Source organism: Gorilla gorilla, chromosome 6 (assembly GCF_029281585.2).
Source record: "Gorilla gorilla gorilla isolate KB3781 chromosome 6, NHGRI_mGorGor1-v2.1_pri, whole genome shotgun sequence".
Lineage (NCBI taxonomy): Eukaryota > Metazoa > Chordata > Mammalia > Primates > Hominidae > Gorilla > Gorilla gorilla.
In genome coordinates this window covers 79,363,910-79,379,240 of record NC_073230.2, presented here as the reverse complement: position 1 = coordinate 79,379,240, position 15,331 = coordinate 79,363,910, and the positions used below count along the sequence as shown (strand labels likewise).

At 39.1% G+C, this 15,331-nt stretch overlaps 1 protein-coding gene across 15 annotated transcripts in view; it reads right to left on the bottom strand.

Moving 5' to 3' along the window:
- Window positions 1-15,331, bottom strand: part of AUTS2 (activator of transcription and developmental regulator AUTS2) — a 1,185,632-nt gene that overhangs the window by 599,361 nt on the left and 570,940 nt on the right. The window lies entirely within an intron of this gene.

The following is a 15,331-nucleotide window of genomic DNA, read 5'->3' as shown; positions in this document are numbered from 1 at the left end:
AATTACCTATTTATATAAGTATATAAATATCTATCAATATCTTAGATCAAACAAAAAGTGATCAACATTTCCTATCCTAAACACCACCATAAATATTCTTACAACAAATGTGACCACCACGGTAAGATCAGAAAGTTACAGATGAAATAGAGTGGGAATCTCTTCACTGTTGCCAGTTACATTCTCAAGTTCACATAATTATAAGAAACTCTTTGGAATGGCTCCCCTACTAATCTACTATCAATCCACTGAACTCATTTCAAGTTGAAATTAGATTTGCAAAGGCAGTGCATAGAAGAGCATGGACTACAGAGCCAGAATACCTCAGTTTGAATCCTGATTCTACTACTTATTAGCTACCTAACTTTGGGCAAGTTTCTTTAACCTCTGCTGCCTCAGTTTCCTTATCTAAAAAATAGGGATAAACAAAGTACCCATCTTATAAAATTGCTATAAGTGCTAAATAATTAAAATTACACATATTGGCTGGGCGCGGTGGCTCATGCCTATAATGCCAGCACTTTGGGAGGCTGAGGCAGATGGATCACCTGAGGTCAGGAGTTCAAGACCAGCCTGGCCAACAGGTGAAACCTCATCTCTACTAAAAATGCAAAAATTAACTGGGACATGGTGGCGGGCGCCTGTAATTCCAGCTACTCAGAAGGCTGAGGCAGGAGAATCCTTCAACCCAGGAGGCGGAGGTTGCAGTGAGCTGACATCACGCCACTGCACTCCAGCCTGGGTGACAGAGTGAGACTCCGTCTCAAAAAATTAAATTAAATTCCACATATTGAATGTAGTATGTTAGATATTAGTATCACTATTACCATAATCTGTCTTTGCAATTATCTGAACAACTTATCTTTTGGTTCAGGAATGGCAGTAAGCAACAAACATTAAAAAAAGCCAAAAATATAACCACCATCAAAACTCCAATCACACACAAACGCTCTAACGTGAGTAAAACGATGTTATCTTAAGCTGAAAAGAGACTTTATCAAATCCTCCCAAAGTTTCTTTTTTATACCCATAAACATCATCAGCCAATGAAAACTGCCTCCTGTGTGGCTTCTAAGGGAAACCTGCAAGAAACACATTCCTGTAAGCCAGTTTGTGTCAAGTTTTTCTTGTTTTAAAACACAAAGACAACTTCTTCAGGATTTTTACATACCATCCCGAAGTTCCCCTAAAATGTAATCCCATTATATATAGCTACATGAATAACATACTTCAAGCATAAGATTCAAGGCAAAAAGAAATTACCTTTTGACACCATGAATGTCAAAATATCATTCTGATTGGTCAGCTCCAGGCCACACTAAAACATATCCTGCAATTATCTCTTTCAAAATGGACCATATTTCTTTTGAAAATCTTCATTTCCCAAAACAGATCTATTTGTTTTTTTATGTAAAATTTCAATAGTTTATACAACACTTTTTCCTCAATAAATGCTAAATCTAGATCCCTCAATCTCACGCCTTTCCTGAGTTGGCAGGCAGGGCACGTAGGCCCCACTGATGACATTAGTGACAACATATTCCAAGAATGATGTGAGGCTTCTCAAGTCACATATACACCAACTCCTACTGCTCTTTGATTCTACACAAGTAAAGACATGAAGGTCCAAACTACATAGGCTTGAGTCTAGGTTATTAATGCTTCTGAAAAGCTTATCATAATATGATCTCCAAAAGTAGAATGAAAAGAAATGGCTTCATGACTGACTGATTTTCGATCCTAAATAGCATAAAACATGACCACATATTAGCTCTTCTTTCTTCACAAGCCACAATTAAATAATGTATTCAACCTTTAGATGAATATGATGCATGTCCTCCTGCAATCACAAATAGTAAGACAAGTGGCCTCACAGACTGGGAAAGGCCTCAGAGAGGCATTTATCCCATTCTTAGTTACTGTCAGAAAAAACAGTTGAATGTTGGGGCCAGGTGCGGTGGCTCACAACTGTAATCCCAGCACTTTGGGAGGCCAAGGTGGGAGGATCACTTGAGGCCAGAGGTTCAAGACCACTAGCGAGCGCAACATAGGAAGATCCTCGTTTCTTAAAAAAAAAAAAAAAAAAAAAGTTTAATGTCATTTAGGCCCAAAGCAACACCACTGGTTTTGACAGTTCAAATTACTTGCTATCCCCAACGGATAAGAGTGATGCCAAGGGTGTTGCAAATAAGTTCCCACAGTGCTCTAGTGAATATTAGTTCATGAAGGACCTACTATGTGCCACCTTTTGCTGAGCAATGGAGATACAAAAATAAATAAAACATTACTTCAAGAAGTTTAAAATCAAATGCAGATATGCATAAATAACTATATTGCAAAGTATCACACAGTATTTCAAAAGCTTCTAATAGTCATATTTGGTGCATTTTCACATATGAATTATAATTAGCATGAATAGTTATGCTGTAAGTACAGATTAAGCCAAAATATAGCCTTCGAAGAAAGGAAAAATTGAAAAATATCTGTATCTAGCTCAACCACAAAAAAGAAATTTTGTATTATAAATAAAGAACCTTCCCAGGGCATAGTTTCCTCAGGGACACACTCCTAACTTCCAAAAGACAAAGAAGGCTGGCGTCTCTTGTCTGTAACCACTAGATCAATAAGAAGGAATTTCTTATTTGGTTTTAGACATCCTTTGGACCCAAAAAAGAGAGAGCTGAAGAAGCCTAAAAATTTCAATTATAGTCAAAACCCTGTGTAGTCTAAAAGAAGATAGTTACATGTTAAGATCTCATTTCATTTATTCATTCATACATCCAAAAAATATATATACTGACCATAATCGAGTTGTCAGGTCTTGTTCTAAAAACAAAGATTACAAGCAAGAACATAACCAAGTAGTCATGTTCTTGCATTCTAGTGAAAGAGGCATATAATAAACAAAAATTTTAGCCAGAAGGCAAAAGATGTGGCACCCCATTTCCAGAGAAGGTGGAGGGTCAGAAGAAGAAATTCTTGTTCTTGGAGGATGAAACTCCCAGGAAACTTTACCCAGCATAGGCTCTGCTTCCCAACAATGGCATTTGCTCTTCTCTGTGGCTTTCTACACTCTGTGGCTACTCATCTTTTTAGAGTTATATAACCAACTGGTTTTCTTTTTGAGGTCAGGCACCATAATTATACTTATTTTAATACGTTCTCCAGCAAAAAGATGACTGTCAATAACAAGTTGTTGATTTAAGAGCTAACAAATTTCCAGCGTGCCCAAGGAACAGAAGAAAACAAAATCCTGAGGTACTAACTCTTGGGCCTCTTTTTAAAGAAAATCCGACTTACCTAAATTTTCCTCTATGACCTGCCTTCACTGGCCAAACTACAATAGATACCTCCCCATCAATAAATCTGCTGAATTATATGTTCTATTAAACTTCCTTCTTTACATTCAATTCTTTCAGCTGTAATAAAATGGTGCAACTAAATTACGGGCATGCTTGTGAAGCTTTCTCTGGGTAACAGAAAGAGAGAAGGGGCAACAACAAAAAAAAAAAAGAAAAAGACAGAAAAAGGACAATTTTACCTCCTAAATCTCTTTGCCTGAGACAACCTCTGTTTCTAACCTCTTCCAGGGGGCTATTTAGAGTGAAATGGCCCAGTCCAGGGGTGCTATTTTCAGTTATTAAAGAAGCCAGTGGAGCTTCTGGCTCTGAGCAGCACTTGACCCAAAGGGTGATGGGCAGAAGGAAGAGGAAAGGGAATTAACCAGCTCCCCGTGGTTAGCGTCTGCACACAGCAGGGCTGATAGCCCTGTCCCTCTCAGCATGGCTCCCAAAGAACAGCTCTTTGATTGCACAAGTTACTGCCGTCCAGGGCTGAGCTGCAGGGAAGGACTAAGGGCCAAAACCATGAGGGGAGGGGGCAGGCAAGAGAGGTCCAGGATAAGAAATGCAATAATTAACACATTTGTCACCTGGCGGTGTAGAGCCATAAAATAGCGATGATAAAATAGCGGCAATGTTAGCGTAATTACCCTCTCCCAACCAACTGCCAAAGGTCTGGTGATTAATCAAAGTCTCTCTAGGCATTTCTCTAAACAAGCCCAGCCTCCAATCCCAGTGTAAAATCCACATGCCAGCTTCTAGGAGTGAGAAACAGGCAGTTAGTTGACTTGAGGATTTTTTTTCTCATCTGAAGAAACATGAATAAATCACACATCATCAAGTTTATCATTTTTCTCCTCAGAGAAATATGAAATATTACAGATCATCTCCAGTACATCAGCTTCTTCACACTCCATTAGCATGAAGGGACTATTTTTGATATAATTTATCAAACCACTGGCCTCATTTCTCCCATTTTCCTTCAAAATGGAAACGCGGACACAGTGGACTCGGGCTTCCCCTTATTCACATGCAGCCACATCTGCCTTCTACCCTGGGGACTGGAGATAAGTAGAAGGGCATGATAGGTGACAGGTCATCAACGTGTATTGCCACCCAAAAGGCAGAAAGGAGGTGACCAACAGATGAGAATGGAAGCTGGTTTAAGTATGCTTTAGTTCAATCCCACTAAGGTGAGAATATGGTCTTTTTTTTTTTTTATGAAGAATCTGTCTCTCTTACTAAAGCCAGTTTTCTTCTCAACCTATCCCACTTTGATGTGGTAAGGATCCCGCTTAGAATGGTTGCTCGGTTAGTAAGCTACAAGCACTTATTGAGAGTCAGAAACATTTGAAAAGCAACAGAAAACTAAAACATTCACTCTATTTCTACTCCTTCCTCCCATCAGGACCATTAAAGAGTTTTAATAGCAAAGCTGAGAACCAAATGATCCATTCAGTTCGATCTGATTATAAATTATTATTTTAATTAATGAGGTCCTACTATGTTGGAGGCAATTACCATATGGTTCCTGCTCCTAGTCAGCTAAACAAATGCATATCCCACTATCTGCAATAAACACTTAGACGAAGGGTATAAGAGGAATAATAAACTATTTCATTCGGATCTTGAAAACTGAGTAAAGCCTCAACATCCTGGATAAAGTTCAAAACAGGCAAGATAGCTAAGGGTAAAAAAATATCACTGAGAGGCATGAAAGGGAAATGACACTGGCATCTGAAAGGTGTATGGGTGAGATGTAAATAGGAGAAAAGGTTAAGCTAGGATGGTTCTTGAATGGCAAGCTGAGGAGTATCAACTTTATCACATAAGCAACAGGGAGACTTTGAATGTTTTTGACAATAACAGTAATGATTAAAACTATGTTTAAAAAGTTAGCTCAGCTGGGCGTGGTGGCTCACGCCTGTAATCCCAGCACTTTGGGAGGCCGAGAGGGGCAGATCATGAGGTCAGGAGATCGATCGAGACCATCCTGGCTAACACGGTGAAATACCGTCTCTACTAAAAATACAAAAAAATTAGCCAGGCGTGGTGGCGGGCGCCTGTAGTCCCAGCTACTCGGGAGGCTGAGGCAGGAGAATGGCGTGAACCTGGGAGGTGGAGCTTGCAGTAAGCCAAGATCGTTCCACTGCACTCCAGCCTGGGTGACAGAGAGAGACTCCATCTCAAAAAAAAAAAAAAAAGTTAGCTCAGCTGGGCTTGGTGGCTCACGCCTGTAATCCCAGCACTTTGGGACGCCGTGGGGGGCGGATCACCTGAGATCAGGAGTTCCAGACCAGCCTGGCCAACATGGTGAAACCCCGTCTCTACTAAAAATACAAAAAAATTAGCTGGGTGTGGTGGCGAGCGCCTGTAATCTCAGCTACTCAGGAGGCTGAGGCAGGAGAATCCTTGAACCCAGGAGGCAGAGGTTACAGTGAGCCGAGATGGCACCACTGCACTCCAGCCTGGGCAACAAGAGCAAAACTCCATTTCAAAAAAAAAAAGAAAAAAAAAAGTTAACTCTAGCAGAACTGTGAAATATGACAAAGGAGGAGTGAAATAAAAATAAGAAGATAGGTGAGAAGACTCCTACAACAGAATTTGCCTGTTTGTCTCTCTAAAGCATATGGCTTCAAGATACGACTTGTTTTAGCAGTCTTGTATCAATCACGCCAAGCACTAATAGGTGCTCAATAAAATATGCTGAAATAATAAATTGATAGAAGTGCAAGGAGATCTGTACAAGCATGTTCATAGAAACATTGTTCGTAATAACAAAAATGAAAACAATCTGAATGCTCATAAACAGAATAAATGGTGGCATAGGCTTAAAATAGAATACTATGCAGTAGTGGAAGAGCAAAACACAGCAACCTGAATTAATCTCACAAGCATCATCTTCCATTTAAAAAGTTAAAAAAGCACATAAAGAATAAGATACAATTTTCCAAAATATAAGCATACTATATATTTGTTGATTTGCATATGTGAAAAATATATAAAGAAATTAGTAACATAAATAGCAAATTCAGAATTGCTTTTCAAGCTGGGTGGTGGGTACATGGAAGCCTATTACATTACATTTCCTAGCTTTATTTAATAATAAATTTTATAAAATAGAGCAAACACAATAGTCAATAGAGGAATCTTCGGAGCCTAGCCATATTTAAAGAGATTGATGACAAGATAATAACCACTAAAGTAGACTGAGAAAGGGCAGTAAAAAGGGGACATGTTAGACCTGAAAATACAACAGTATGGAAAACGACAGGCTTGTGCAGCTGCAGGGATGGCAGAATGTAGGTTGCAGTTCATGTACCTGATCCAAACTGGGCAGCAAGACAAGAGGAGCCAAGGAATAGCGAGAGAACCAGAGATGCGGAGGGAGGGACCAAAAGCCCGGCCTAAGAGCAAAGCAAAAGGCATAGGGAGCTAGTGCTAGTGAGAAGGCCAGGTAGACCATGACTGTAATTAAAAACAAATGAGGGAAAGCCTGGATGGAAGACTTCCTTTGCAAAGAATACCGAGAAGACATCTATCATTAACTTCCAACACAAAGCCAACTGTGTGTGTATGTGTTTATTTTGTTTTATTCTTCAAAAACTTGAAAGTTGGCATCAAAATTTACTTCCCCTACCTTCAATTCTTAAAAATTGAATTCTGTACTACATTCATCCTTCTTCAAATGATAAAGTATTTTCTTCCATTTTAAGATTGAATTGGGACAGGATAGCTTGGGAAGTAAATCAAAGCGGAATAAAAACACACATCAACCTTTCATATTTTTCTTCTTACAGAAAAGCAATATGATAACTTATTTTTTAAAATCTGAAGTTTATTAGGCTGGTATTTATTTTAGTTTCCCTGGAGGATACAATTTTGCCTTAGAAAGACCTGTGGCTGAAAGACTTCCATAATAAACTATTTCTACGCTTACCACATGTACCAGAAGAAGCAAAGAAAGTCTTCTTTGTGCAGCATTTTGCAGAGAAATGAGCCCTACTTTTTTCTGTTAGCAGCATCATTTATTCTGGCATTAGAGCTCCTGTGACCACTACTCAAGCCACAGAGCTACAGCCCATGGGAATTACACAAAAGGCTTATGTTGAACATCCAGCTAGATCTGAAAGAGTCTGAGAGTAGGAGATAAAATACCACCCAGAAATAATCCCCTTCATGTACAACCAAAGCATGAATCCTAGCATTTGCAATGAAGGTTATACCAAGCCTGGTGGCAAGCTAGTAAGGGTGGGCCTCAGAGTCCTATAATTCCCTCTAGATCAGAAAATTTATACTAAGCTTAGAGATCAACTTTCACATGAAGGAGCCCCTATCCTGCTAAATGTCTGTCTCCTGTTTTTGGGGAAATCACTCTTTACAAGTTGAGTATATGGGCCCAGTTCACCATTGTTTACCAGAGCTAGAGATCTGCAGAAAACATCTGCCAAATCATCATGTGACAGAAATAATCCACATGGACACAGAAGTCAGACATGGCTTTGAGAGTCTCTCCAGTCTGCCAAGTTAGCAGGTGACACTGCTGGAGGTGCCCAGGAAAACTATGATGTGCAGGTGCTAAAAATGCATGAAAAGAAAAGCACAATGTAACACCTTTGGATAATCACAGCTGTTTCTGAAGAAATCTCCCCTGCTGTAGGGGTGACCAAAACTCATGCTTCAGGGCCTGAGAAATAAACCACTAAAAACAAAAAGGAAAAGATTTACATTTCTCTGGACTCAAAAGACGTGTCTGTAAGAATGTGAAGGACATGTAGACTAACAAACCCAGGCATTTTCTCCACTTCTCCAGACTTGGCTGGGTACAACCGATCATGAGCCACCCAAGGTTTAGTTCCAATCCTCTCTGAGCCATAAAATGCCACAGGGAGATGGAGAGCTGGTGTGATGCACTTGCATTCCAACTGACTCTGGTAAAACCCTTAGTGCCCAGCTGAGCCAAAGGTGGGGCCAGGGTAAACAGAAGAGAAGGCAAGCCAGGAAAGTGAGACAGTGGGAAGTCCTACCCATGAAAACACAGTCATAAACAACACAAAGACACACTTCCTGATGAGTCACAGTGGGTTGTTAAGAAGCTGCCCACTTGCTGCTGGGCATTCCAAAAGACATCCATAAGACTCTGTCATATAACAATGGAGATTCACTAAGACTCTGTGACTCCGTAAGACCTACATTTTTTTTTTTTTAGACAGTCTCCCTCTGTCGCCCAGGTTGGAGTGAGCAGCACCATCTCAGCTCACTGCAACCTCCATCTACTGGGTTCAAGCGATTCTCATGCCTCAGCCTCCTGAACAGCTGAAACTACAGGCACCTGCCACCATGCCCAGCTAATTTTTGTATTTTTAGTAGAGACGGGGATTCGTCATGTTGGCCAGGCTGGTCTCAAACTCCTGACCTCATGGGATCCACCCGCCTCAGCCTTCCAAAGGGCTGGGATTACAGGCATGAGCCACTGTGCCTGGCCTGTAGGATCTATTAAAAGCCCATTCTGTATCTTTAATAATATATAAGGATGTGAAAACTGGCAACAGGAACAGGAACAAAAACAGCTTTCCATAAAAATCCTTGTTATTTCAACAGAAAGTTATAGATGATGTCAATAATGACTAAGGAAACCAAGAGAACCAACCCTCTGTGTCTTGCAGGTTTAAAGACGTATTTCACTGAAAAAAAAAAAAAAAAGTATTTTTAATTGGTATCCAAGTGGTACTGCCATTCATATTTCTCTTAAAATATTCTCAGGACACTGTACAAGTGGCCAATGGCACCACAGGGACATTCACTCTTCACGGGGCTAAAGGACATCATGTTAGGGGTCCCAAACTCAAAGCAAAATTAATTTCCAGGAATGACAAATAAAAATAAGAACAATGATGAAACCCTGTCTCTACAAAAAATACAAAAATTAGCTGGGTGTGGTGGCACACACCTGTAGCCCCAGCTACTTGGGAGGCTGAGGCAGGAGAATCGCTTCAACCCGGGAGGCAGAGGTTGCAGTTAGCCAAGATCATGCCACTGCACTCCAGCCTGGTGACAGTGCAAGACTCCACCTCAAAAAAAAAAAAAACAGAATTATGTTAACGGTAGAAGATGAACCAGTCAACCACAAACCAGTAACAGGAAGAAGAACCAGTGTATTAGCAATGATTTGAAAAAAGTCCAAACAATGAGAGAGAGAGGGGATAATTCCAATGCAGAACAGACAGATTTAATTAAAAATGAAAACACAAATCTTTGTAAGGGGTGGAGTGGTATACAGAAAGCTTAAATCACTTACACATCATAAAAATGACCTTTGTTGGAGGGAATTTTTCCTTTCCTTAATGAAATCCCTAGCCAGCACCTGAATTTAGGTTGTCAAGTTCAAATGTCTGCTCCCTCATTATCACTAGCTGTAAAATCTTGGTTATAAGCTTCAGTTTTTCTGAGACTAGATTCCCTATATGTAAAATATGGATAATAATTATAGTAGAAATGTTTCAAAATGAAATAACAGAAATGAAATGATCTAAAACACCATGCAAGACCCATATAAAAAATAAGTAAATGTGGTTCTCTTCTCCCATAACCACCACGCACACATTCATCTCTGAGGTATCATGGTGTGGTGGTTTTGAGCACAGCTAAGTTCAAATCATGGCTCGGCCAGCTACTAGCTATATGGCGACTCACAGGTTTCTGAATCTAAGCCTCAGGCTCCTCACTAGAAAAATGATGTCAATAACAGTACCTCCTTGAAAGGCTCATTGTGAAGAAGTGAGTTATTACTTGAAACATGCTTAGAACAGTACTTGGCACACAAAGCTCAATAACTGCTTGCTGGCATCAGGATTACTATTATTTATAAAATTTGAAAATTTATTGACACAGAGACTGCCTCCTTTGAAATTTCAAAAAACTAAGGGCAAAGCACAGGATTTAATCAAGTCTGACCTTCTAATCATGCTATGTCTCCTGTGAAGTTGTCTAGGAAATGATGATATTTTGCATGGATTAGGCAACATGATACTTCTTGTTCTGTAACTTGCTAATATACTTTTTACTTTTATGAAGAATGAGGTACAACACTAAGAAAACAATTCATATAAGAAACTTACTTATTAAAACACAACTTCCAGGGTATGACCTGAGATCAAAGCAGTCCAAATTCTGTTATCTGCTGCTTGATTCAGAGAGAAAAGCACTCCAGTATGATGGGTCCTAGGCCGTGCAAGACAACCCATCACCAGAGAGAGATTCAATTATATTTGGGGACCATTCTAAGGCAGACAGACACTGAACATATTTTAGAAAGACTTTCAGGAATAAGCCTGTTGGAACAAATATATTTTTCAGAATGATCCAAATTTAAATAAACAACACTTCATCTCAATTAACAAAGATTTTACTGCATTGTTTTCTTAACAAAGAAGATTGAGCATTATGAAATGGCATATGTAAGCAAGGAAGGTTAATTATTCCTAATATTCAACTTCATTTACACTAGCACTGCTGAGTAAAACAGTTAATAGTTGTTTGGACAGGCAGAATCATTGCCATTGCACAAAAGAAGAAACCAAATACCAAAAAGTTAAAGACTGTCTCTAGAGTTAAGAGCTTTTGAGTAAAAGTGTAAAGAATGAGGAGTTCAGACATCCTGCTCCTGGTTCTGGAGGGTAGACAGTGAGACTTGAAGTAATTATTAAGTGATTGCTTGAATATTTTATTATACTACTACTATTGTATAATTATTATACTAACAATATCTATAGCTTTCTTGTACGTACTATGAATTCCTACATCGAGAATATTCCATCCTTCATTGGAAACTAATAACAAACAATCCTATTCTAGCAGTAACCCTAATGAAACCTCATTATGGTGAAGAGAATACCTGCAAAAATTCATCAGACTATGGGATTCTTCACTCCTGTTGAAGTAATACATGGAATCCAGACAGGTTCCAAACTATATTGAAATCTAAGTGTCTTCCAGGTTATCAGCTTTTATGTGAGATAGTCATACTACTTCTTAATGAAAATACAGGAATACCTAAGACATTGCAGATTTGGTTCCAAACCACCACAATAAAATGAATATTGCAATAAAGCAAGTCCCATGAACTTTTGGTTTCCCAGTGAACACAAAAATTATGTTAAGTTATTAACATAATTGATAGCATTATGTCTAAAACTAATAGACATATTAGGCTATATGTGTGTAATAGCATTATGTCGAAAAATTCAATGTAGTTACCTTAATTTTAAAAATGCTTTATTTCTAAAAATATGCTAACAAACACCTGAGTCTGGTGGACGGATTTTTGCAGGTATTCTTTGGCAAGTCATAATCTTTTTGCTGGTGGAGGGTCTTGCATACATGTTGGTGGTTGCTGACTGATCAGACTGGTTGTTGCTGAAGGTTGGGTGGCTGTGGCAATTTCTTGCAGTAAGACACCAATGAAGTTTGCTCCATCAACTGACTCTTCCTTTCACGAAAGATTTCTCTGTAGCATGGGAAGCTGTTTGATAGCATATTACCCACATAGAACTTCTTTAAAAAGTGAAGTCAATCCTCTCAACTACCGCCACTGATTTATCAACTGAGTTTATGGAATATTCTAAATTCTTTGCTGTAGTTTCAACAACATTCACAGCATCTTCACCAGGAGTAGATTCCATCTCAAGAAATCACTTTCTTTGTTCATCCATAAAGAAGCAACTCCTCATCTATTCAAGTTTGGTGATGAGATTGCAGAAATTCAGTAACATCTTCAAGGCCCCAATTCTAATGCTAGTTCTCTTGATATTTCCATGCATCTGCAGCAATTTCCTCTACTGAAGCCTTGAACACCTCAAAGACATCCATTAAGTTTGGAATAAACTTCTTCCAAATTCCTGTTCATGTTGGTATTTTGATTTCCTCCTATATGTCATGAATGTTCTTAATGGCATCTAGAATGGGGAATCCTTTGCTAAAGGTTTCAATTGACTTTGCCCAGATCCATCAGAGGAAATCACTAGTTACGGTGGCTAGAGCCTTATGAAATGCATTTCTTAAATAATGAGACTTGAAAGTTGAAATTACTTCTTGATCCATGAATGGTAAAATAAATATTCTGTCATCAGGCATGAAAACAACATTTATCTCCTTGTACAACTCCATCAGAGCCCTTGGGTGATCATGTACATTATCAATGAATAGTAATACTTTAAAAGGAATCTTTTTTTCCAAGCAGTAGGTCTCAACAGTGGGCTTAAAATATTTAGTAAACCATGTCGTAAACAGATGTGCTGTCATCCCAGCTTTGTTGTTTTATTTCTAGAGCACAGGGCAGATTTGGCATAATTTTTAAGTGCCCTACAATTTTTGGAATGATAAAATAAGCAATGGTTTCAACTTAAAGTCACCAGCTACATTAGCCTCCTACCAAGAGTCAGCCTGTCCTTTGAAGCTAGGCATGGGACTTCTCCTTTCTAGCTTTGAAAGTCATAGGTGGCATCTTCTTCTAATAGAAGGCTGTTTTGTCTACAGTAAAACTCTGTTGTTCAACGTGGCCACCTTTATCAATGATCTTAGCTAGATCTTCTGGGTAACATGCCACAGCTACTCCATCAGCACTTGTGTTTCACCCTGCAGTTTTCTGTTCTAGAGATAGTTCCTTTCCTTAAACCTCTTAAACCACACTCTGATAGCTTCCAGCTTTTCTTCTGCAGCTTCCTTGCCTCTCTCACTCTCCACAGAATTGAACAGAGAGCCTTGTATAGATTAGGTTTTGGCTTAAGGGAATGTTGTAACTGGTTTCATCTCCCATCAAGACTCCTAAAATTTCTCCATATCAGCAAAAGGGCTGTTTCACTTTCTTATCACTCATGTGTTCACTGGAGTAGCACCTATTATTTCCTTTAATCACTTTTCCTTTGCATTCACAACTTGGCCAACAGGTGCAAGAGACTTAGCTTTCAGCCCATCTTGGCTTTCAACATGCCTTCCTTACTAAGCTAAATCATTTCTAGAGTTTGATTTATTCAAGTGAGTGACATGAGACTCTTTTTTCACTCAAACACTTAGAGTCCAGTGTAGTGTTATTAACTGACCTAATTTCAATATTGTTGTGTCTCAGGGAATAGGAAGGCCAGGGAAGGAGAGAGAGAGAGAGAGGAAAGGCAGGTTGGTGAAACAGAACACACACTGTTCTTATATGGGCGAGGTTTATGTCACTCCAAAATAACTAAAATAGTAACATCAAAGATCACTGATCACAGATCACCACAACAGTTATAATTATAATAAAAAAGTTTGAAATAGTGCAAGAATTACCAAAATGTCACACAGAGACATGAAGTGAGCATATGCTGTTGGAAAAACGGTGCTGACAGACTTGCTTGATGTAAGGTTTACATAAAACTTTAATTTGTAAAAAATACAGTATCTGCCAAGCACAATAAAGCAATGTATGCTCATATTAGAAAAGAACTTATTGGAAGTACGAATGAATGACATATAAAAGACAAGTACATGCTACTGTCATGTAAATATGCCAGATGCTGTTTCTGTCCGCCAATTAATGCCAGAAAGGATTCCACAAAATGCGAATGGCTCATTGCAGAGACTGAGATAGAATGCCTTCCGTCAACATTTTCTTTCTCTCTTTCTTTTTTTTTTTTTGAGACGGGGTCCCGCTCTGTCGCCCAGGCTGGAGTACAGTGGCGCGATCTCGGCTCACTGCAAGCTCCGCCTCCCGGGTTCACGCCGTTCTCCTGCCTCAAACTACAGGCACCCACCACTATACCTGGCTAATTTTTTGCATTTTTAGTAGAGACAGGGTTTCACTGTGTTAGCCAGGATGGTCTCGATCTCCTGACCTCGTGATCCACCCACCTTGGCCTCCCAAAGTACTGGGATTACAGGCATGAGCCACTGTGCGAAGTTCCCCAAACTCCCAGTGGTAAGAGACTCTACATTTTAAAAGAATTCAATAGGAAGAAATTGAAACCCCACAGACATTTAGTATACACCCTCACTCTGGCCAGGCCAGTGAATCCTCAACCACTACTACTTACTAGGTATCAAAAAATGTAATCGCATATACTTTGCAGCAAAATCAATCCTTTTAGAATCCTTGAAGGTTTGGAGAAAAGTTTACAAATTGTGATGAATTTCATGGGCCAAATCCTATGAACTGAGAGTCATCAATTATCACTTATTAATCAACTATAATAATGATGTTTCATAATCATTATATTGTAGACATAATAATAATGAAGGCAATGCAATTTGCTCTCAAAAAGCTTTGGCAGGCAATAGCACTGTCTAATAAGAATGCAGCTGGGCAAATAGCTTATGGTGTTGAGAAATATTAAAATAAGCAAAAGTGCATAGGGAAAGAAGGCATTAGATATACATATTTTCAAGTTATTAAAAATTGAAAAAATATAAAGGTGAGATTAATGTTACAGAATCTATCTGCATCTCTAGAAATGAAGGGTTTAGATTATATGAAATATTTTCTACTCTCAAGGATGTACTCTAGCTAGAAAAAGAACCATTGCATAGAATCTGAATGAGTGATGGGCTGAGAAGCATCTGATGAAATCGAAGAAGGAAAATAAAATTTCCCATGAAAGAACGTTCTTTAATTACGAAGAAGGTTGTCTGGGATTACCTTACAGAAACCTTGCAAATCCTCGCTCTTTATACCTGGTAAAATGAGAGCTACCTGGAAAGCTGTATTTCCTGCCTTGCTCTTTCAGGTCCACAGACACAAAAGAACTGAGAATACAGAATCAGCAGCAGCACAAGACATCCTGTAAATGCTGGGGAACAGAGAGATCAGGCCATAGATCCACCACTCAACAGCCATATAGGAAGTTTGCAGCTTTCAATACTGTCAGTGTCGTGCTGGCTAAACACAGGGGGGTTAGGAAAAGCAACGACAGAGTGAGGGAAGCTTGGTGAGGAGGAAAGAAAGGGTTTCCATCACAAAGCAA